This window comes from Cetorhinus maximus, chromosome 3 (genome assembly GCF_964194155.1).
Source record: "Cetorhinus maximus chromosome 3, sCetMax3.hap1.1, whole genome shotgun sequence".
In the NCBI taxonomy this organism is placed as follows: domain Eukaryota; kingdom Metazoa; phylum Chordata; class Chondrichthyes; order Lamniformes; family Cetorhinidae; genus Cetorhinus; species Cetorhinus maximus.
In genome coordinates, this window is record NC_135881.1 from 132241040 (window position 1) to 132263133 (window position 22094).

The window sequence follows — 22094 nt, forward strand, 5'->3', positions numbered from 1 at the left end:
AAGGATAAGCCCAGCAAATCAAGGCCAGTCAGTTTAACCTCAGTAGTGGGAAAACTTTTAGAAATGATAATTCGGACATAATTAACAGTCACTTGGACAGATGTGTATTAATTAAGGAAAGCCAGCATGGATTTGTTAAGGGAAAATAGTGTTTAACTAACTGAATCGAGCTTTTTGATGAGATAACAGAGAAGGTTGATGAGGGTCATGTGGTTGAAGTGGAGTACATGGACTTCCGAAGAGTATTTGATAAAGTGCCACATAATAGGCTTATCAGCAAAGTTGAAGCCCATGGAATAAAAGGGACAGTGGGATGGAGGCATTGCTGGCTAGGTCAGCATTTATTGCTAATCCCTAACTGCCCTTGAGAAGCTGGTGATGAACTGCCTTCTTGAACTGTTGCAGTACATGTGGTGTAGGTACACCCTCTGTGTTGTTAAGGTGAGAGTTCCAGGATTTTGACCCAAATGACAGTAAAGGACGAATGGTATAGTTCCAAGTCAGGATGGTGTGTGACTTGGAGGGGAACTTGCAGTTGGTGGTGCTTTCATGCATCTGGCGTCCTTGTCCCTCTAGGTGGTAGTGGTCGTGTATTTGGAAGGTGCTGTCGAAGGAGCCTTGATGAGTTTCTGCAGTGCATCTTGTAGATGGTACACACTGCTGCAACTACACCTTGGTGGTGCTGGGAGTTGATGTTGAAGGTGGTGGATGGGGTGCTACCAAGCGGGCTGCTTTGTCCCGGATGGTGTCAAGCTTCCTCAGCGTTGTTGGAGCTGCACTCATCCAAGCAAGTGGAGAGTATTCAAACAGACTTGTGACTTCTGCCTTGTAGATGGTGAACAGGTTCTGGGGGGTTGGAAGGTAAGTTACTCACTGCAGGATTCCCAGCCTCTTACCTGCTCTTGTAGCCACAGTATTTATATGGCTAGTCCAGTACAGTTTCTGGTCAATGGTAACTCCCAAGACGTTGATAGTGGGGGATTGAGTGATGCTAATGCCATTGAATGTCAAGGGGAGATGGTTAGATTCTCTCTTGTTGGATATGGTCATTGCCTGGCACTTGTGTGGCACAAATGTTACTTGCCACTTATCAACCCAAGCCTGAATGTTGTCCAGGTCTTGCTGCATATGAAGACAGACTGCTTCAGTATCTGAGCAGTCGCGATTAATGCTGAAGGTTGTGCAATCATCAGCAAACATCTCCATTTCTGACCTTATGATGGAGGGAAGGTCATTGATGAAGCAGCTGAAGATGGTTGGGCTGAGGACACTACCCTGAGGAACTCCTGCAGTGATGTCCTGGAGCTGAGATGATTGACCTCCAACAACCACAACCATCTTCCTTTGTGCTAGGTATGACTCCAAGAGATTTCCCCCTGATTCCCATTAACTCCAGTTTTGCTAGGGGTCCTCAATGCCACATTCGGTCAAAGCGGACTTGATGCAGTCACTCTCACCTCACCTCTTGAGTCCAGCTCTTCTGTCCATGTTTGGGCTAAGGTTGTAATGAGGTCAGGAGCTGAGTGGCCCTGGCAGAACCCAAAATGAACATCAATAAGCAGGTTATTGCTAAGTAAGTGCTGCCTGATGGCACTGTCAACAAGATTTTCCATCACTTTGCAGATGATTAAGAGTAGACTGATGGGATGGTAATTAGCCAGGTTGGATTTGTCCACAATGGACATTTTCCACATTGCCAGGTAATTTTTAAAAAATTATTTGTTCATTATTCATTCAACCCCCCAGAGCCTATCCAGCATGGGTAGGCCAGCATTTATTACCCATCCTTCACTGTCCTTGTTCAAAGGGCACATTGGTTCTGGCGAGACATGTAAGCCAGACTAGGTAAGAATGGCAGATTTCCTTCCCTAAAGGACGTTAGTGAACCAGATGGGTTTTTACAACAATCGACAATGGTTCCATGGTCATCATCAGACTTTTAATTTCAGATTTTTACACCATCTGCCATGGCAGGATTCAAATCTGGGTCCCCAGAGCATTACGCTGGGTCTCTGAATTACTAGTCCAGCGACAATGCCAATACCTCAGTGTTGTAGCTGTACTGGAACAGCTTGGTTAAGGTGCATTTAGATCTGGAGCCCAACTCTTCAGTACCATTGCTGGAATGTTGTCAGGATCCATTGCCTTTGCAGTGTCCAGTGCCTTTTTTGATATCACTTACAGTGAACCAAATTGGATAAAGACTGGTACCTGTGATACTGGGGACCTCAGGAGCAGGCCGAGATGAATCATCCACTCAGCACTTCTAGCTGAGGATTGTGGCAAATGTTTCAGCCTTGCCTTTTGCACTGATGTGTTGGGCTCCCCCATCATAGAGGACGCGAATATTTGTGGACCCTCCCCCTCTGTTAGTTGTTTGTCCACTGCCATTCACGACTGGACGTCAAAGGACTGCAGAGCATAGATCTGATTCATTGGTTGTGGGATCGCTTAGCTCTGTCCATCACATGCCGCTTTCGCTGTTTAGCATTCAAGTGGTCCTGTGTTGTAGCGTCACCAAGTTGACACCTCATTTTTAGGTATGCCTGGTGCTGCTCCTGGAATGCCATCCTGCACTTTTCATTGAACCAGGGTTGATCCCCCAGCTTGATGGTAATAGTAGAATGGGGAATATTTTGGGCCATGAGGTTACAGATTGTGTTTGAGTACAATGCTGCTGTGCTGATGGCCCCCTCGTGGATGCCCAGTCTTGAGATGCTAGATCTGTTTGGAATCTATCCCATTTAGCACAGTGGTAGTATCACACATGATAGGCAGTATCCTCAGTGTGAAGATGGGACTTCATCTCCATTAGAACTGTGCAGTGATCACTCCTCCCAATGTTGTCATGGACAGATGCATCTGCAACAAGTAGATTGGTGAGGTCAACGTCAAGTAGGATTTTTCCTCTTGTTGGTTCCCTCGCCACCTGGCACAGACGCAGTCTAGTAGCTGTGTCCTTTAAGACTCAGTCAGCTCGGTCAGTAGTCATGCTACCGAGCTACTCTTGATGATGGACATTGAAGCCCCCCACTGAGAGTACATTCTGTGCCCTTGCCACCCTCAGTGGTTCCTTCAAATAGTGTTCAACATGGAGGACTCCTGATGCATTAGCTGAGGGGGTGGGGCAGGGGGGGAAATCAGCAGGAGGTTTCTTTGCCCATGTTTGACCTGATGCCATGGGTCTAGAGTTGATGTTGAGAACTCCCAGGGCAACTCCTTCCCAACTGTGGTTGTGTCCTGTCGGTGTAATGGTGATGGTGGTGTCTGATACAATGTCTGTAAGGTATGATTCTGTGAGTATGACTATGTCAGGCTATTGCTTGACTATTCTGTGGAACAGCTCTCTCAGTTTTAGCACAAAAGAGTTCAGCCCTGATGTTAGTAAGGAGGACTTTGCAGGGTTGACAGGGCTGGGTTTCCCATTGTCGTTTCCAGTGCCTAGGTCAATGCTGGGTAATCTGTCAATTTCATTCCTCTTTTTAGGCTTTGTAGCGGTTTTGAAACAACTAGGTAGCTTGCTAAGCCATTTTAGAGGGGACTTAAGAGTCAAGTACGGTCAACCAACATGGGTTCATAGTTAGCTGAGTGACAGGAAACTAAGGCTAGTGGCGAATGATTGGCTTTCAGTCCAGAGGCAGATACATAGTGGGATTCCCCAGGGTTGGTAATAGAACCACTTCTTTTCTTGATCTATATTAATGACCTAGACTTTGGTGAACAGGGCACAATTTCAAAATTTCTAGATGACACAATTAGAAGTATTGTGAATTGTGAGGAGGATAGAGATAAACTACAAGAGGACTTAGGCCGGTGGAATAACTGGACAACTGTCAGATGAAATTTAATGCAGGTAAGTGTGAAGTCATTCATTTCAGTAAGAAGAACAAAGAAAAGCAATACAAAATAAAGGGTGCAATTCCAAAGGGGATGCAGGAGCAGAGATCTGCCACCTTCAAGACATTGAATGTAGCAGATATCCATTTCCACCACCTGTCTCAAACCTTCCCCTGCCTCTCTGTTGTCGGAGAACAATTACCTTTGATGTTCTGCATTTTAATTTGGGCCCTAATTCTTCAAGCATTTCAAGCAGAACATCATTCCTAGTTCTCCCTGTGTCTTTGGTTCCTATGTGGTCCACAACAACTTGATCCTCCCCCTCCCACTCCCAGTTCATCTCCAGCCACGAGGAGATGTTCCTAACCCTGGCACTGGTTAGGCAACACAAGCTTCTGAGATCCCAGTCATGGCTGCAGAGAACAGTATCTTTACCCCTGAATATACTGTCCCCCATTACGACCACATTCTTTCTTGCTCCCCCCATTTGAATGGCATCCTGCACCATAGTGTCATAGTCAATTTACTCATCAATCCTGCAGTCCTACTCTCCACACTGGCAAGCACCTCCTGGTTGAAGTCAAGGACTGAGGTTTCTCCAACTACTACCTGCTGGATCCCCGTACCTGCCTGACTCACAGTAACAACTACAATTGACAATGGTCAGAGACAGGAAAGTCTGTCTGCAACTCAGACCCTAGCTTAGTAACTGTGAGCTGAAGTTGCTCAAGCTGCAGGCACTTACTGCAGATATGGGTGTCTGGGACTGCAGTGCATTCCATAGGTTCCCACATGTTGTTCTCACGGCACACCATCACCACTGCCATGTCTGTCTAACCTTAGTTATTTAATTTTCAATGAGTTGTTATTACTTTAGCTGTGTAAATTAATAAGTCTTCGAGCTTGGGGACTAAAGAAGAACACTCACCAACAAAGGAAGAAAAAGTACCTTGTTCCCCCTCTGCACCAAAGTCCCACCTGCGCCAAGTTGCCAACTTTAGCACTAGTTCCTTGTTGCACTTAGGCCTTGTCTCACTCTGTGCTTTCCTTACCCGGTCCCCTCACCAACTAGGCCAAACTTCCTTAAAAGGTTACCCCCAGCCCAGACCCCTGAGCTTTAATCTTTCTCTAGTTCCTGTCCCATCTTCCTCATGCCCTCTACAAGCTCATCTTGTCATGAGACCTAAGTTCTGCCACCTTGACTCTATTCCCAACAAACTGCTAACCATTTAACTTCCCTTCCTGGCCCCAAGTTAATGAGTCCCTCTAATCAGGTACTGCTCCCTCTCTTTTGTCTTGACCCCTCTCTTGTCCTTGCAAACTACCTCTACATCTCCAATTCTTATCCCAAGTTACCTCCCAAATCCATACACATCTTTCTTGGAACTCCCATGTTTTAGTCCAACCAATTAGGTTTTCTTGCCATCTCACTACTTAAACAACTCTCAAAGTCAAAGTTGATATCCCTCTTCATCCTTCTTGATCTGTCTGCAACCTTCAACATGCTTGACCACCCCATCCTCCCCCAAAGCATTGCATCAATCATCTAGCTGGGTGGCACTGCACTTACCCAGTTCCATTCTTAAGTATCCAGCTGACACCAGAGAATCACCTTCAGTTGCTTCTCTTCATGCTCCTGCACCATTGTCTTTGAAATTCCCCCAAGGATCTAATCCCTGCCCCTTCCTATTTCTCTTCAACCTGCTGCCCTTCAGTGACATCATCTGAAAACATCAGGTTCCACATTAACACTGATGGCACCCAACTCCGCCATCACCACCATCACTTGACCCCTCCACTGTTTATAAATTGTCAGACTGCTTGTCCAACATCCCATAATGAATAGCAGAAATTTCCTTCAACTAAATATTGGGAAGACCAGCGTCATTGTCTTTGGTCTCTGTCAGGGAGAGATATTGATGTAAATAATGTTCTTGCAAATTTTTTTTAAATAGAGGTTTAGTCTGTGTTTGTGTGTTAACTGGATTAAAGCCAGCTATTCTGGGTGCTTTGATGTATAGTAATTGAGATGTAAACAGTAAGGTAAAGGGTGCATTTGCATTTTGTTGAATAGAGCATTCAAGAGTGGGAGCAAAATCTTGCACCTAGCTAGGAGATACCAAGCAATGTTTATATAACTAATAAAATTGGTACAATGATAAAAGTGATACAATGAGAATTTACATTCAAAGGGAGGTTAGGTGAAGAGGAGATGTTACATTCTCCGATCCTGCAATAACCACACGAGACTCAGGCTTCCTTTTAACTGGTTTTATTCAAGCATATGCAAGGGAGCCACAATAATTCCTAAGAATGAAGACCCATCTCCCAGATTGATTACATTTCATCACTTTTGTACTTTTTCTCATCATAATACATTTGAGTACATTTGAATATCCAATTGGTAACTGACACCCCGGTTCCATACTATCTCTATCTTATTGAGTACATAAACATGTGATTTTGTTATCCAATTATTCTAAAGCATGTATACATAATTATACTATCCAATCAGAGTTAAAGCAGGTACACAAAGGCCTTGGTTTTTACAAGTCAAGACTGTTTGTGTTTCATCAAAGCCCCTTCGTTGTCCATTGTTCATCTTCCCATATCTAAGCTAAAACCATTTGTCCTCCTATCTGAGAGAGGAGTACATTTAATCTAATTTTATGCCATGTTTTATCTCCAGTCTAGCTCTCAAGGCTGTGCAATGTCCATCTGGTTATCCTCAACTGTTACTATATTTAGCATCAAATGCTGCCTAGAGATTTTAAGTAAGTTCAGCAAATTCTTACTGTGTTCTCTTTTAATACATATTTAATTCCCCCCCACACTAGGTACAACAGAAAGGAGTTTGTGTGTGCAGGGCAGAGACATGAAATATCTAAGCAGCTGTAAGCCTACAACTGTCTGCAAAGGAGCCAAATTGAAAGGAACCTCATTTTGAATTCATAAGGTGAAAAATGCTATGCCTGGTGTCTGTTTAAGTCTACTGGTTATTGTTGCCTTGGTGGAGATTAATTTGGGAATTTGTTAAAAGTTATGATAGTAGTAATTTGTAACCATGCTTATGTGTTTAATTTGTTGTAAATTAATAAATGGTTCATTTAGTTTGATATAAAAACTGCTCGAGACTTTGGCGATCTTATTCCTGAATTTAGAGCTCAACTCAAAACATACCAAATAAAAATATAGGTTATGACAATTGTTTAAAGTTTCCCTCTGGGATTTTAAATAACTCAACCTTTACAAACTTCTGTGTCATAACAATTGGGGGCTCATCCAGGATATTTATAATTCCTTCATTGGTTTGGAATTGGTGAATCTTAAGGTTACGAGTATGAGAAACACTTTGAATTTAGGGGTTGGTGAGGTATTTTGGAAGTGGTGAGACTGCAAGGTGCCTGTGGCAATTGCTAAGACTTGACTGGGATGAGGTAGATGAGGTAACTCTGTTTGGGTTGGAAAAAATAAGTTAACAGAGTTGGCAGATAAGTTAAAATTGGGGTTACCTGCAGGGGCTAGGAAATCAGATATAATTAAAAATATAGCACAGCATTTACAGTTGGAAGTGATACCTGAAACTAGTGAGTTACAGCTGGATGTAGTGAGACTTCAGTTACAAATGAAGCTGCTTGAATTTGAACAAGCAAAGGAACCGGAAAAACTTGAATTAGATGCAAAGGACAAAGAAATGGTTTTTAAAGGGAACAGGTAGGAAGGCAGGAAAGAGAAAGAAAACAGGAAAGGGAATTAGAAATTGTGAAGATAGAGAGGAAGAAAGAATACAGGATAATTAAGCTGTGTTTAACTCAAGTGGAGTTACAGAAAAATGATCTGCAATTAAAAGTTATATCAAAAAGCTTACTCAGAAACAGAAGCAAAATGTATTCCACTATGTTATTACCTTCAGGGAGATATTTCAATGAGAAAATGGAGGTTGGATCATGTCTCAGCAAATGAAAGCTGGAGGGAGGGGTAACAGATTGTTATCCCAGTTGGGTATAGAAATGAGATTCTGAGGATTGCACATGAAATTCCAATGGGGGGACATTTAGGAATTAGGAAAACACAGGAAAAGATACAGAGGTTTTTTTTTGGCCAGGATTGCATATGGATGTAGTCAAATTGTGTAGAACCTGCCATACATGTCAAGTAACAGGAAAACCACAAGCAGTTATTAAACCAGCTTTAATCCCAATACCAGCATTTGAAGAACCTTTTACCAGGATCATCATTGATTGTGTAGGACCCGTCCCTAAGACTAAAACTGGAAATTAGTATTTATTGACAATAATGGATGTGTCTACCAGGTTTCCTGAAGCACTACCTTTAAGAAATATTACAACTAAGAGGATTGTGGAGGAGTTAGCTAAATTTTCTTTACAAGATATGGTTTATCTCAGGAAATACAATCAGATCAGGGGGTCAAATTTCATGTCACAGCTGTCTAAGGAAGTAATGAACAGATTGGGGATAAAACAGTTTAAATCAACAGCTTATCATCTGGAGCCACAAGGAGCTTTGGAAAGATGGCATCAAACTTTAAAAACTATGATGAGAGTGTACTATCAGGATTATCCATAGGGTTGGGTTAGAGGAATTCCATTCTTGTTATTTGCTATTACAGACGCACCTAATGCTTCGACTGGTTTTAGCCCTTGTGAACTAGTTTATGGTCATTGAGGTAAGGGGACCACTGAAACTGATTCATAAGAAATTGGTGGGTCAAAATTCAGAAACTATTCCCCTGGATTACGTATTAAATTTTAGGGAAAGATTGAACAGAGCATGTGAGATAGCTAGGGAACATTTAAAGATATCACAGGAAGTGATGAAAGTGAAGGCAGATAAGAAAGCTAAAGCTCGGTTTTGTTTCTGGAGAGAAAGTACTAGTTTTGTTAACAGTATTAGGTGATTCATTAGATGCAAGATTTAGTGGGCCGTACAGGATTGAAATGAAATTGAGTGAAGTAAATTATTTAATAAATACTCCAGGTAAAAGAAAGAAGCAGAGGGTGTGTCATGTAAACATGCTTAAAAAGTACTTTGACAGGGAAGAGGAACAAAATGAGGTATTAGTGATGGTGGATAATGAGAAAGAGGTAGATGTGCAGGACTCTGAAATTGATTTTCCTCTAATCAAATTGGATAATGAAGGGGTACTTGAAATTTTAAATGAAATATCAAGTTACCTTCCAAATAAGTGTCAAAGTGATTTGGAAAAGCTGTTGCAGTCAGACAAACCTATTTGTGGAAAGAAGTTGGGGAAGACAGATTTAACTATACATTATGTCTCTGTACAAGTTCCATCTTCAATAAGGCAACATCCTTATAGATTAAATCTGGCAAAGTTATCACAAGTATAAAAAGAAATTGATTTCATGCTTCAAAATGATATAATTGAATTTAGTTGCAGTAACTGGAGTTTGCCTATTGTACTGGTGCCAAAACCGGATGGAACACAGGGAGTGTGTGGACTATCGAAAGGCGAATGCAGTGACAAAAGCGAATTCATATCCTATACCATGGTTGGAAAGTTGCATTGAGGAAGTGGGACAGTCCAAATTTATCACAAAGATTGACTTGCTAAAAGGATATTGGCAGGTACCATTGTCAGAGAGAACAAAGGAGATATCAGCTTTTGTAACACCAGGTAGACTATATCAGTTTAAAGTTATGCCATTTGGCATGAAGAATGCACCTGTGACATTTCAAAGGCTGACAAAGTGATTGCAGGTCTAAGCAATTGTGCTGTTTATATTGATGATCTAATAATTTTCAGTTAGACATGGGAAGAGCATTTACAGCATCTGGAAGAATTATTTACTTGACTACAATAAGCTAATTTAGTGATGAACTTGACTAAAAATGAATTTGCAAAAGCACAAGTTACATATCTAGGCCATACCACTGGACATGGTAAGGTGGCTCTGAGAGATGCGAAAGTCAAGGCTATCATGAATTTCCCAGTGCCTAAATGAAACAAGGAGTTTTGAGAGTAAGTTCAGCAAATTTTTACTGTGTTCTCTTCTAATATATATTTAATTCTCCCCCACACTAGGTATAACAGAACGGAGTTTGTGTGTGCAGGGCAGAGGCATGTAATATCTAAGCAGCTATAAGCCTACAATTATCTGCAAAGGAGCCAAATTGAAAGGCACCTCATTTTGAATTCGTAAGGTGAAAAATGCTTTGCCTGGTGTTTGTTTAAGTCTGTTGGTTATTGTCGCCTTAGTGGAGATTAATTTGGGAATTTGTTAAAAGTTATGATAATAGTAATTTGTCACCATGCATACGTGTTTAATTTGTTGTAAATTAATAAATGTTTCATTTAGTTTGATATAAAAATCTCTTGAGGCTTGTTGGTCTTATTCCTGAATTTAGAGCTGCAACTCAAAACATATCAATTGAAAACATAGGTTATGACAGTTGTTTAAAGTTTGCCTCTGGGATTTTAAATAACTCAACGTTTACAAACTGCTGTGTCATAAGTCTCCCTCACAAACTCTGTTCCCTTGTCAGCATCTCCATCTCTCCATTTCTCTTCCTGGTAACTGCTTGAGGCTGAAGCACTGTTCACAGCCTTGATGTCATTGTTGACAGGAAAATGAGCTTCCGACCATATCTCTGGAGTATCACCAAGGTTACCTGTTCTGCTCCAGAAAACTCAGCGCTGAAGGATAGAATTGAAGTCAATCCTTACATACTTGTAAAAGCTTTTATTTACAAAGATAATAACTACAAATATGCACTTAACCCAACGACCCCAGTTTCAGAAATAATAATAGTAAATGCTGGAAATACTCAGCAGGTCAAGCAGGATCTTAAAATCCAGCCACTAATTTTATGTAGGGAATTACCGTTGTCAATCTTCACATTAACGACAAATGTGATGAAGTACTAGAAGTCAGTATTGACCTGAGCCATTAACTGTGTTTCTCTTCATAGACACTGCCTGACCTGCTGAAATATTTCCAATGTTTTCTGTTTTTATTTTTGATTTCCAGTATCTGCAGTATTTTGCTTTTGTAATGCTAGATTCAGTCTATTCCTATTTAGAGGAGCACAAGTGAATCCCCAGTTAATACCCACCACCTGCATGCAATTACATACAATTAATAGATTGCTTTCTCTCTAAATAAACATTTGACTTGATATGTACAAATTTCAAAAATTAAGACTTCCGTACATTCTAAGACACCCCTCCTCTAGGGCCTCAAACAATTTATTCGTACATGTGAGTCAGAAGTGCCCTCCTGCATCAGAAAACAATCAATATTTACACTGCACTGTTACTTTCCACTCTTTCCGCCCATTCTGCCATTCAATGGACCTTGCTTCTTGGCTGATCCTCCTAATCTCTCAACCAACATTTAAACTTGCCGTTAGCTTTTCTTACATGTCCCACAATTGTCGCATTCCTCCTTTCACTGGGCCCCTCTGGAACATATGCCACCCAAGTGCTGTCTCTGGGCAACTGGCCTGTGGATGTGATAGTTCTGTTCTGTGTGCCATGATCACTCATTTAACCATTATTCATCCCCTGATCTACTACATTCTGTTCCGCAGCCTCATCACAAACCATGAAACCATGAGCACTTGAGGTACAAGGTGCCTTATTTACCTCTATCAGCTGTTCAAAGTTGAAGATTTTGCAACAAATTCCATTAATTGTAAGTCCTTAGCAGTTTGTCATGTTTGATAAGTACTGTCCTACTATCATAACCTATTACCTTACTTGAGCCTTTCCATTCTCTATGACCCTCTCTTTTATAGTATATTAAATCTCCTGAAATGAACTATTTCTCAGATGGTTTCACGCGATGCCTCAGTGCTCTCCGAATTTTGTCTAAGACCTCAGCCTTGATTAAAGTACGGCTCCCTGCATGTAAAGTATTCAAATATGCAAGAAAAATTGAACTAACTGTAATACTTTTAGAGCAAGACAACTTCATCACAGAAAAGGCAGTAAATTGAGATTCTGTCCATGGACTAATTGATAGGGGGTATACCCGCCAATCATCTGAGTGAATTCTTTGTAGGAGTCACTCATGCCAGCTAAAATTTTATGCAGAATTTCATCAATCACATCATGATTCCTCTACAGCTTTGTAAAAATGACACAAAAGTTACAAAAGCTATCTTATACTCTAATGTTCACAGTAAGTAAACAGTCCATGAAAACCAATAGGTGACCTATGCCACCTCAACCAGATGCTATGGATTTCTTATCAACTCTCCCCAGACACTTGTCACACCGTGAGCCAACCAGTCCCACTGAACTCTGTCTTTCACATGAACCTCCACTCTCCAAGCACTCGCCTTGGAATCTTCTCCCAAACTGATGCTTTCTCTCAGGTTCCTTCCACAAGGGTTCACACTCCAGGGTTTCAAACTCTCCTTCTGATGTTGCTCTCCACTGGATCACCACATGCATTCAAGCTGCCTTCCATGCATACTCTCTCTCTGACTCAGCCGTCAACAGTACACCACTGCTTCACATGCCCACAGCAAAGAGTTACAGATATTCTGTTGTCCCTTTGGACCTTCCAACCTCTTGCAAGTGGTTCTTGCTTTAAATCTGCTTTCTGCAGCTTTTGTCTCTTTAAATCTGAAGCTTGGAGCCTTTCTCTCTGCCCCTCAGTCTTACCTTCATTAACATGACCTTTTCCAGGTTCCAGTCCTTCCTTTGACTAGAAGGTCTGTTTGGGACTTTCTCCTATTCTACTCCCCTGGAAATTTCATTTTTTTCATTAGCTTAGGACTGGCTATCTGTCCCCTTTGCTCCAGTTTCTCCTGGCAGCTGTCATCAAAACCAACTGAACTCAAAACAGCTTCCAAATCAAACTGCCGTTTCTAGTTTCTTCTGCGTGTCTGTGGGAGGGAACTGCCTCTCTGGACCCCTGTGGCTAGGCAACACCAGTTTCTCTACTCTCGTTTGTTTAACTTGGCTACAACAGCCTTAAAACTCTCATTAGAAATGCTGGCACCTTTTTAATGTGAAACTAAAACTCAACTTGACCTTCCTTAACACGAGATACAGAAATGCAAATTAAACTTAAACTTTAAAGCTAAAACTCATTCCTAAAGCTAAAACTCATTCCTAACACCCACAAATACTAATATAACTTACTTAAACTATCTCTATTTCCTAACAGTCTCATTTGTTCTATGAAGGCTTAAGGAAATGTTTCTCCAAAAATTTATTTTAAGGCAGCATACATCTGATCCAACAGTCCCCTTCTTCAAGAGCTGGACACCAGTTACAGCCCATTACCTATCCATATAGATATTTTAGCATAATTCAGTAATTTAAATGCTATACCATGCCAGGAATTCCCAAATTGAATTCCGTCAACCTTTTATGCAATCCATTGAAGTGCACAATATATTCCTCCTTGGAAAGGCCATCTAACCTCTGAAATCTATCAAAATTGGCCATGCCGCATATGAATTTAACAGATCATCTTTCTTGTAGATTTCATCCAAGAACTTACAGAAGCTCCAACCTTCACCATTATCCAACTGATGGGCATCCATTTCACAAAATATTTTACATCTGATCTTACTTGTTTGTAGGGAGCGACACCAAGCCCATACTTCGTTTTCTCTTTGGTAGGGATGTAACCAAAGTCTGTACATCTATGCCATTCTTCCACTGGTTAAGATTCCAAAAACAGAGGGCAATCATGTCCCAACAATTTACACTTGCTCTCTGCCATTTTTCCACAGTAGGCACTAGGATTTTAGTTCTTTACCTGAATTTTTTCCCTCCAACCTTTATCTTTAGGCAGCCATTCTCTGCTGCCACATTTTACTCCGGAAAGCCCAGCGGTGAAAGATAGAACTGGAGCCAATCTTTCCACATTTAAGCTTTTATTTAGAGATACACATTACAAATATGCACCTCCTAAACCCAACAACCCCAGTTGCAGTTTATTCCTAATTATAGGAGCACAAGTGAATCACCAATGTCCACCACCTATATACAACTGAACACAATTAACACCACCTCCATCACCTTGCTCAACTCTTCCTCCGAAATAAACAATGCCTTTATTTCCTCGAAATTTGATTATTCCAGCACCCTTCTAGTAGGCTGCCATCTACTATGAACTTTAGCTCATCTTAAACTCTGTTGCCCATATCCTAACTCCCATCAAGGTCCAACACCCACTGCTATGATCACTGACCTGTTTAGCTCTTGGTCTGGCAACATCTTAAAATTGAGATTCTCATCCTTGTTTTCCAATTTTTCCTGTACCTCACCCCTCCCTATGTCTGATTCCAACTTTACATCTCCCAGATCTCTGCATTCTTCCAATACTAGCCTCTTGGGCAACCTCTATTATAATTGTCCCACTATTGACAGCTGTGCTTTCAGCTGCACAGACCCTAAATTCAAATTCCCTCCCTAAACCTCTCTTTGCCACATGCAAATTGGTATAGAAACAGACAGATTGGGATAATTAACACATGGCTAAAGTACCGGTGTGGATAAGTGTTTCCCTTTTCATAGGACCACTGGCATCAACTCTGAGACAGAAAGGAGCCGTACTGATGGGACAGGACCCACTTGAACTGAAATGGGACTTGACTCCTGCCAGAAAGAGTAGAGTTTACAAAGGGATTAAACTGAGATAGGGGAGTGATCTACAAGAAACATAAGCAGCTTAAACGTAAATAAGAAGAGCATAGGAAAGAATAAAGGGATGCCTTTGATGGCAAGTGTGTAGAAAGAGAAGTCTAAGAAGATAAACAAAATTCTATTTAAAAAATAGGTATGTACAAATGCAATATCTGTAATGGAACAGGGGGGCTGGAGGCAATCATGCATTTGGAGGAATCAGAGACAATAAGGATTACTGGGACATGATTATAGAAAAATCAGGACTGGAAATTAAACATTGCAGCATATATTTAGGAAGGATAGAGATGCAAATAGGGAGCTGGAGTGAGTTAACTGTATTTATTAGGGATAACAACGGCAGTAGAAAAGAGGGACATAGCTATCAATAAGAGAAAAATAGAATTCATTTGTACAAGTTCAACAAAATTAAGGAAAAGTATATTCTGCAAAAGAACTAAGCACAAATGGGATTCCATGGATGAATGATGACATAAGGGAATAACAGCATAAAGCAGAGGTATTACTGCCCATATTTAATAATTTATTAAAGGTGTAGTGACAAGAGTACTGAAAGGGGATAGAACATGTTGAGGGAATTATATATCTCCACTAAAGAGAATAGAACATCAAGAAACAAAGCCTAGTCAGCATGGATTTCAAAAGGGAAAGTTTTGCTTGACCAACTTTATTGAATTTTTAGGAAATAACAAGAGTTGACAATAGTAATGCAGATGTAATTTACCTGAATTTCAAAAGGCCTTTGATAAGGTATTGCATAACATGCTAATGGATAAGGTCAGAGAATGCAGAGGACAAGTTGCAGAATGGATTACTAGCTGGCTTTAAGACAGAAAAAAAGTTGGAGTAAGGCGTAGCTACTGAAAAAAGATCTTTAAAATTATGAAAGGTTTTGATAATGTTTCCACTTGTGGGGAAAAGCCCAACTAGAAGCCATTGGTATGATAGTCACCAAGAAATTAAGAAGACACTTCATTACCCAGGGTACTAAGTATGTAGAGCTTGCTATCAGAGGAAGTGGTTGGGGTGAAGAGTATAGATGCATTTGGGCGGGTGGGGGAGCTGGACGAGTATATGATGGAGAAGGGAATAGATGGTTCCTATGGTAGAAGACTCAAGTGGAGCATAAACACTGACATGAACTGGTTGGGCCAAGTTGCCAGTTTGTGTGCTTATATATCCTATTAACACCTAACTCTTTCAACAAGCTTTTGATCGCCTGATCCCAGTATCGTATGTAGCTTGGTGTCAACTTGTTTGCCAACATTACTGAAGTACCCTGGGATGTTTCACTATATTAATCTCAATATAAATGCATGTTGTTTATCGGGCCCACAATTTCAAGGCCACTACTGTATTTGTCTCTAGGCCAGAGATGAGATCTCACTTTGCGCTTGTAAATATCGGACATATCATCTGTGGGATGGTGGATGCAAGCTAAGCCACAGCATATTGCAGCATGGCCTACTACCGAAAACCAGTGATTTGAATTATTGTACTAAAGACATATTCTGTAAGTTGTGCTCATTCTGAGTAGTGGCTGCAAGGTAAAAAGGCAACCTCTCTCAGATTTTTATTTGCAAGCATGTCAGGTGAAAGTAAGTTATCTAGTCCACAAAGCTCCACTCTCTCCCTCCAGCTGACAAGCATCATGGTATTAAAAGGAACTCCAGCTGTGATGAGATGTGCAGCTCCACTTCCAGCAATGAAGCTCTCCCTCCTTCAGCCATGATGTTTACAACAGTAGATTCTGGCAGTCATCGAAGCAACAAACTAGCCTTAGCTCTCACCTTAAGCTTGTTCAAGGCATTCAAACCTGTATCAGCTGCACACTTGCCATCCTCTCACATCATGCCCCATAAGAGCCACCACTTACCTGTCCACACTTAAGTAATCCCTAATAATATTGCCTCAGGCCCTGTCCATTATAACTTCTCATCAGCTGTAGAGACAGAGATGAAAGAACTGCAATGGTAGAGCAATTTAAGACACATGCATTAAGTTAAGGATTCACTTACACTATAATTGTACAGGGCCTGCTTCCTAGTTTGATCACAAGGAACATGCCTAGTGGCTCAGGACTGATGGCCCTTAGGTAATGCAGAGAAATCCTTTACTTTGTCCCATTATCCCTCAACATCTAACCACTTGCCAGTACTCCAATGCACTATAACCACATTGCTAGGAAATTAGCTGTAACTAAAATAGCTTCGGAGAAAGTTTATATACCAAATGATATTAATCATTTGAGTTGGATTTAAAAGCATAGTGTGGCATTATGGTGAATACAGCAACAACGAAGGGTGATGCTGGATATGCTTGTACATTGTCTCACCTTAACATCCAAGTATGTCACAGAAGTTACATTGCCTAGAGAAACATACCAAAAGTGCAAACAAATGCAATAACCAATGAATCTAGTTTCTGGTGTGACTGGCTGATGGGAGGATTTTGCCCAGTTACAGGGAAAATTCTGCTCTCTGAATAATGGTTTGAGATTTTTTAAGAACTTAATGGAAATTGCACAAGGTCTTGTTCTACATCTTGGCAGCTACAAGATGGCACCTTTGATCATGTAGAGTTGCTTCAGTACTACATTGTGAAAGTATCAATTGATAACTGACAACCAAGTTGTTTTATCAGGCACACTTGTCTGAAGGACAACTTCTTCCCAGAAGGCAGGGTATAACTAAAGCGTGTCACTGTGGCCCACGTTCTGTACCAGCCAGCAACAGGAGAAAATTCATAACAGAATCTGTGTACAATTGCTGTTACACAATTTTCTCACAGTGTGACATTCCTCCACTTATAATTTTAGCAGAAAGTATAATCTTTTTTAGAAACTTTTCTTAGGGGAGGACACTAAAATAACATAATGGTAATCAAAGCCGGATCAAAATAGTGGTTTTCAAACATAAGAGAGCTAAGCAGAAAGAACTCCAGGTCATAGGGTCTAAGCAACAAAAGCACAGTTGCAAATAGCGGGGTGAAGTGAGCAGTGGAGGGGGTGGGTGGGAATGAAGAATGAACAAGAGGCCACTTTCAAGGTAAAAGGCATGGGTGAATGTAGGACTCAGAAGAGCATGGCCATGAAAGCATTTAAACACATGGGTAAGAATTTTGAGGTGCTGGAGAACCAGGAGTAATGCAGGTCAGTGAGAACAGAGCAATGAGTGAACAGAGCTTGCTGCAGGATAAAATATGGACAGAAAGTTGGATAAACTGAAGTTTATAGAGGATAGAAAGCCAATTAGGAAGACGGCAATAATCAAGGTGACAAAGAAATAGATAAGGATTTCAGCATTAGGCAGACTTAAATAGGGATAGAGGCAGGTAATGTTCTGCAAGTACAAGTAGACATCTTTGCAATGGACAATATGAGGGTGAAAGATCAGCTTTGGCTCAAATAGAATACTGTGCTTCTGAACGACTGCCTTAGGCAAAAACAATGGACGAGGGGGAATAAGATCATAGCAATTTGAAGCAGGTGCTGAAGACAATGGCTTGTTTTTCTAGCATTTAATTGTGTCTCACCTAAGACTAGAAGTTGGAGAGCTATCAGGCAATGGAGCCAATGGAGAGGGAGGGCAGAGCTAAATCTTATCAGTGTACATGAGGAAACTGAATCTAATGCCTTCAGCTAAATTCAATAAGGATAGTTGACTCCAGGGTAAGTATCCTGGGGAAGGAAGAAAAGCATTGCTGGAGAAGCTCAGGCTACAATCAAAGAAGAGAGTGGAACCAAGTGAGAACCATCCCACTTAATTGGAGAAAAGGAAAAACACTGAAGGATGAAAACACTTGACCATGTCAAAGGCTGTAGAGTGAACAAGAGGGCTGATGCACCACTGTCATAGGGGGTGGCATTTTTCATTTTGGTTAGGGCAATTTGGGTGCAGAAAACTTGATTGGACAGATCCAAGTTTTGAGTTGCAATAACAATAGCATGGGTTCTGCTTAAGTGCTGAGATGCACTCACCTGAGATCTCTGGTGTTAACCTTAAAATTAGGGGCCAAGGAACTCCTTCAAGTAACAAGAGGGCACATATCTGAGTGGGTTAATATCTTTAATGCCCACCCATTGAAGCTGGATGCTCCTTCAGCTTGCTCTTTTTTAAAAAGTGTTGCCTCATCAGCTGTCCATGCCTGGATCACTTCTGCTATTCAGCAAGCTGCTACACCTGGTCTCACTTAGCGCACCAGCCTACTTACAGTAGAGAAGCCCCTGCTCCATCTCCTGTGTTGCTGGCAGATTTTGAGATTTATATAATTAGAACATACAAAAATTTCCTATTAAACCACAGTAAGAAAGTCATTTACAGTAGGTGCCAATTTAGCAACAAATTTATTTTCAAATTGAGCCCATCCTGTACCTAGTTGCATCAATTAGTTAAGTGGCCTTAAGTGTACAGGCAACTTGATATTAGCTTTATTTTAGCAGAATACTACAATATCCATTGCATGCTTAAACTTCAATGTTTGATTCAGGTGAACCCAAGGCTCCAGAGTAATATTTCAGATGCAATTTGTGTGACTGACCATATTTATCTCCTTCTAAGGGATGATAATATCTTAACACCCCTTTAGGCTGTGAAGATACTACCTTGTTTTCTGAAATGTAGGACATAAATATGCTTACCATTAGCCAATTAGGTTGTCTGTTTCTGACTCCGAGGTTAACTTTAATTAAGTTGTTTTACATTTATTTAGTTAAACATTTCAATCAAACCATGATTTTAACAAAGGCTTAGATTGGGATATTTACAACAGTTAAGTACTTTAAAGCTATCTGTCCACTTCTGTGCTTTGTCCTGGTAGTTCTGATTCAAGTTAGGGGTATGATTTCATAGATGATGGCATTTTTTCATCGTACACGGTCTGAAATATACAGGTAATGCTGTGCCTGATTAGACTTATGCCAACTTATAAAGCTGGAAATAGAAGGGTCCTCTGGAGATCCGAGCATTAACCACATATCTGTCTGTCTTTCTGGCTCAACAATTGATTTGGCACTATTTCAGTTCAGAAACTCTGGCACTGCCTAAAGCATCTTTGTGTACAACACTAATCTACTATAATTCCTGACATTTAGATTCAAGCAAAGTAGCACTGACAAGCTGTAATGTAGCTTTACCAAGAACAACTCCATAAAAGCCTAATTACTCTGTGCAATAAAGGCCATCTCCAATAAAATGCCTAATAGTTCATCTTGCTTAATTCTCAGATGGGTTGTTTTCCTTCTAACACTGTCAGAGTGGCTTTATTCACAATGCCTGCAGCAATGAACCCATGGATCTTTAAGATTTCCAAATAAGGTATGATGACAAATAAAGAAAACTACAAATTTATTGGTGTATTGTACTGAATCATAAAACTGATCACTTCATAAAAGAACAAAAAAGCCAAATGTTCATAAAGTGAAGGGAAAATTTGGACAGTCAGCTTACTTCTGGCAATATGTATACTAAGAAACATGATCCAACGGAAATCAGCCACAAAATAATCTGCAATAGGTGGTTTATTACACCAATCTCTGAATATGCATGTAGAGTTAAGAGTTTATATAAACCACCATTGTCCTTCGAGCACTTCAGTAATATCACATTTCCATCATTTACTTATTTTTCCTTAAAGACAGTTCTTACGATTCCATATCCAACTTCAGACCTTCAGATGCCGAGATTACATATTTGAGGATGACTGCAGCAGTAAAATTTTAAATTCAATTCATAATAAGGAATGTTTCTTTCTACAGCTCAACTAATTGAGGTTCTACCTGGGTTCACATCCAGCACAACCCACTTTGAAAAGTACAGAAAGGTTTGAAAGAATTATGAATGTATACTATGTATAAATAGGTTATGCATAAACTGCAAACCAATAGCATTCAACTGGTTCTTAGACGATTCTGAGGCTTTAATCTCCACTACTCTATCCATGAGCCTAGTCGATATATTGATTACCTGCTGTCTGAAGAACTTCCTAATCCAAGTTCTAAATTTGCCTTTTGAACCTGTGACCCCGTTATTAGACTCTTGCAACTTAAGTAATTTCCACCATTACTGTTTCCATGCAATTTATCATTAATGCTCATCATTTTCATCCATACAGTCTCCAAAGATAGTGGTAACAACTGAGAAACTATAATGAGAGCAGTGTGGTGAGTGAATTGCCATATCCCTTGTGTTTTATTACTAAATTAAAGCTCCTGATCAAAACTACCTTTAAAACCTGTCACTGAATGGAAAACTATCAATTTATTGAACTCTGCATCCTTGTCAAAAACATCCACAATCCATTGAATTCCGTATCAGCTCCTGGAAAGGGAGAAAAAAATCATCACAATCCAAGTTTCACATTTCACAGAAATGAACAGTGAAGAGATAAAGCAACTTCAAATTATCAATAGATTAAAATATATTTTTCTATAGTGCAGATCCACAAACAAAAGCCCATAAGTGATCATTCTTCATGTGCAAGACTTGTATAGCAAGCACAAGGAGAAATTTCTTCACTCAAGAAAGTTGTGAATCTTTGGAATTCTCCACCCTGAGGGTTGTGGAGGTGAGTTGTTGAGGATGTTGAAGGCTGAGATCACACGGCTTTTGGATACTGAGCGAATCGCAGAATGAGAAAATCAAGTGGAAAAGTGGAGTTGATATTAAGAATCAACCATGATCTTAATAAAAGGCAAAGCAGGTTCAAGGGGGTGGCAGGCCTATTCCTGCTCCTATTTATGTTCTGCATGGGGAATTTGATCGGAGACTATCCCAATCAGGCCTGACCCTCTCTTAATCCAAAGTCCACTATTAGAACATTTCTAACACAGATCATTGGTTAGCAAGGGAACAAGAATCTCAGCCCCACTTTAATCAAGCTAGCTATGATCAGCAAAATCTAGTCTAAATTAGAGAAGAAAGTAGGCAACAAAGAGCACTGTTACAACTTTGTCTGATTCTATCTGTACCCATCATTCATACACGTATGTTTTACAGCTCGACTCCAATGTCAATTCCATTATATAAATGTAAGCTGCTCTTCCTGAAACGACCAATGTTCAAGGTGAGGTTCATCAAACTGAATTCCTAAAGATCATACTTTTGTTTCACAAAGCTTAGTAGCACACCATAAGGAATGAAACCTATATTAAACAGGGATGATAATTCCAGTCAATGGGGTCAACACAAAGTTTCATAGCTACTTAACAACCCTTCTTACCAATGCAGCATTATTTTACTAAAAACTTCTAGTTCCCTACAAATTGTAAAATACCCTAGTTACAAAATACCCGTTTAGAAAATAAGCTATTTGCCAGATGAGCCCATCTGCCAGCTCACATCACCCTTGCACATAACTGTGCCCATTATATTTGCCAATTTAGCACCCTTCTGGTGAAATTAGAAATGATAATTAAATCAACATATTAATTAGATTACCTGTAGATCCTCATATAAATGTCCTCCCAAAAATTTCATTCCTGGGCAACCATCTGCTGGATACTTATAGGAAAAATAGAAGCCAGGCAAAACTTCACAGGAATAGCAGGGAAGGAAGCAAAAAAGAACAACCACTGCCTCCCCAACCTCCAAAAGGCATATTAGACAAG

General features: G+C 40.4%; 1 protein-coding gene across 3 annotated transcripts in view; it reads right to left on the reverse strand.

Annotated features, from left to right (window-relative positions):
- Positions 1 to 19816: 19816 nt before the first annotated feature.
- The window catches only part of LOC144678907 (heterogeneous nuclear ribonucleoproteins A2/B1-like), a 28963-nt gene continuing 26685 nt past the window's right edge, over positions 19817 to 22094 (reverse strand). For all 3 annotated transcript variants that reach the window (XR_013576207.1, XR_013576208.1, XR_013576206.1), the window contains one exon: positions 19817 to 20805. The gene's annotated coding sequence lies outside the window, so the exon portion shown is untranslated. The remainder of the gene's footprint in view (positions 20806 to 22094) is intronic.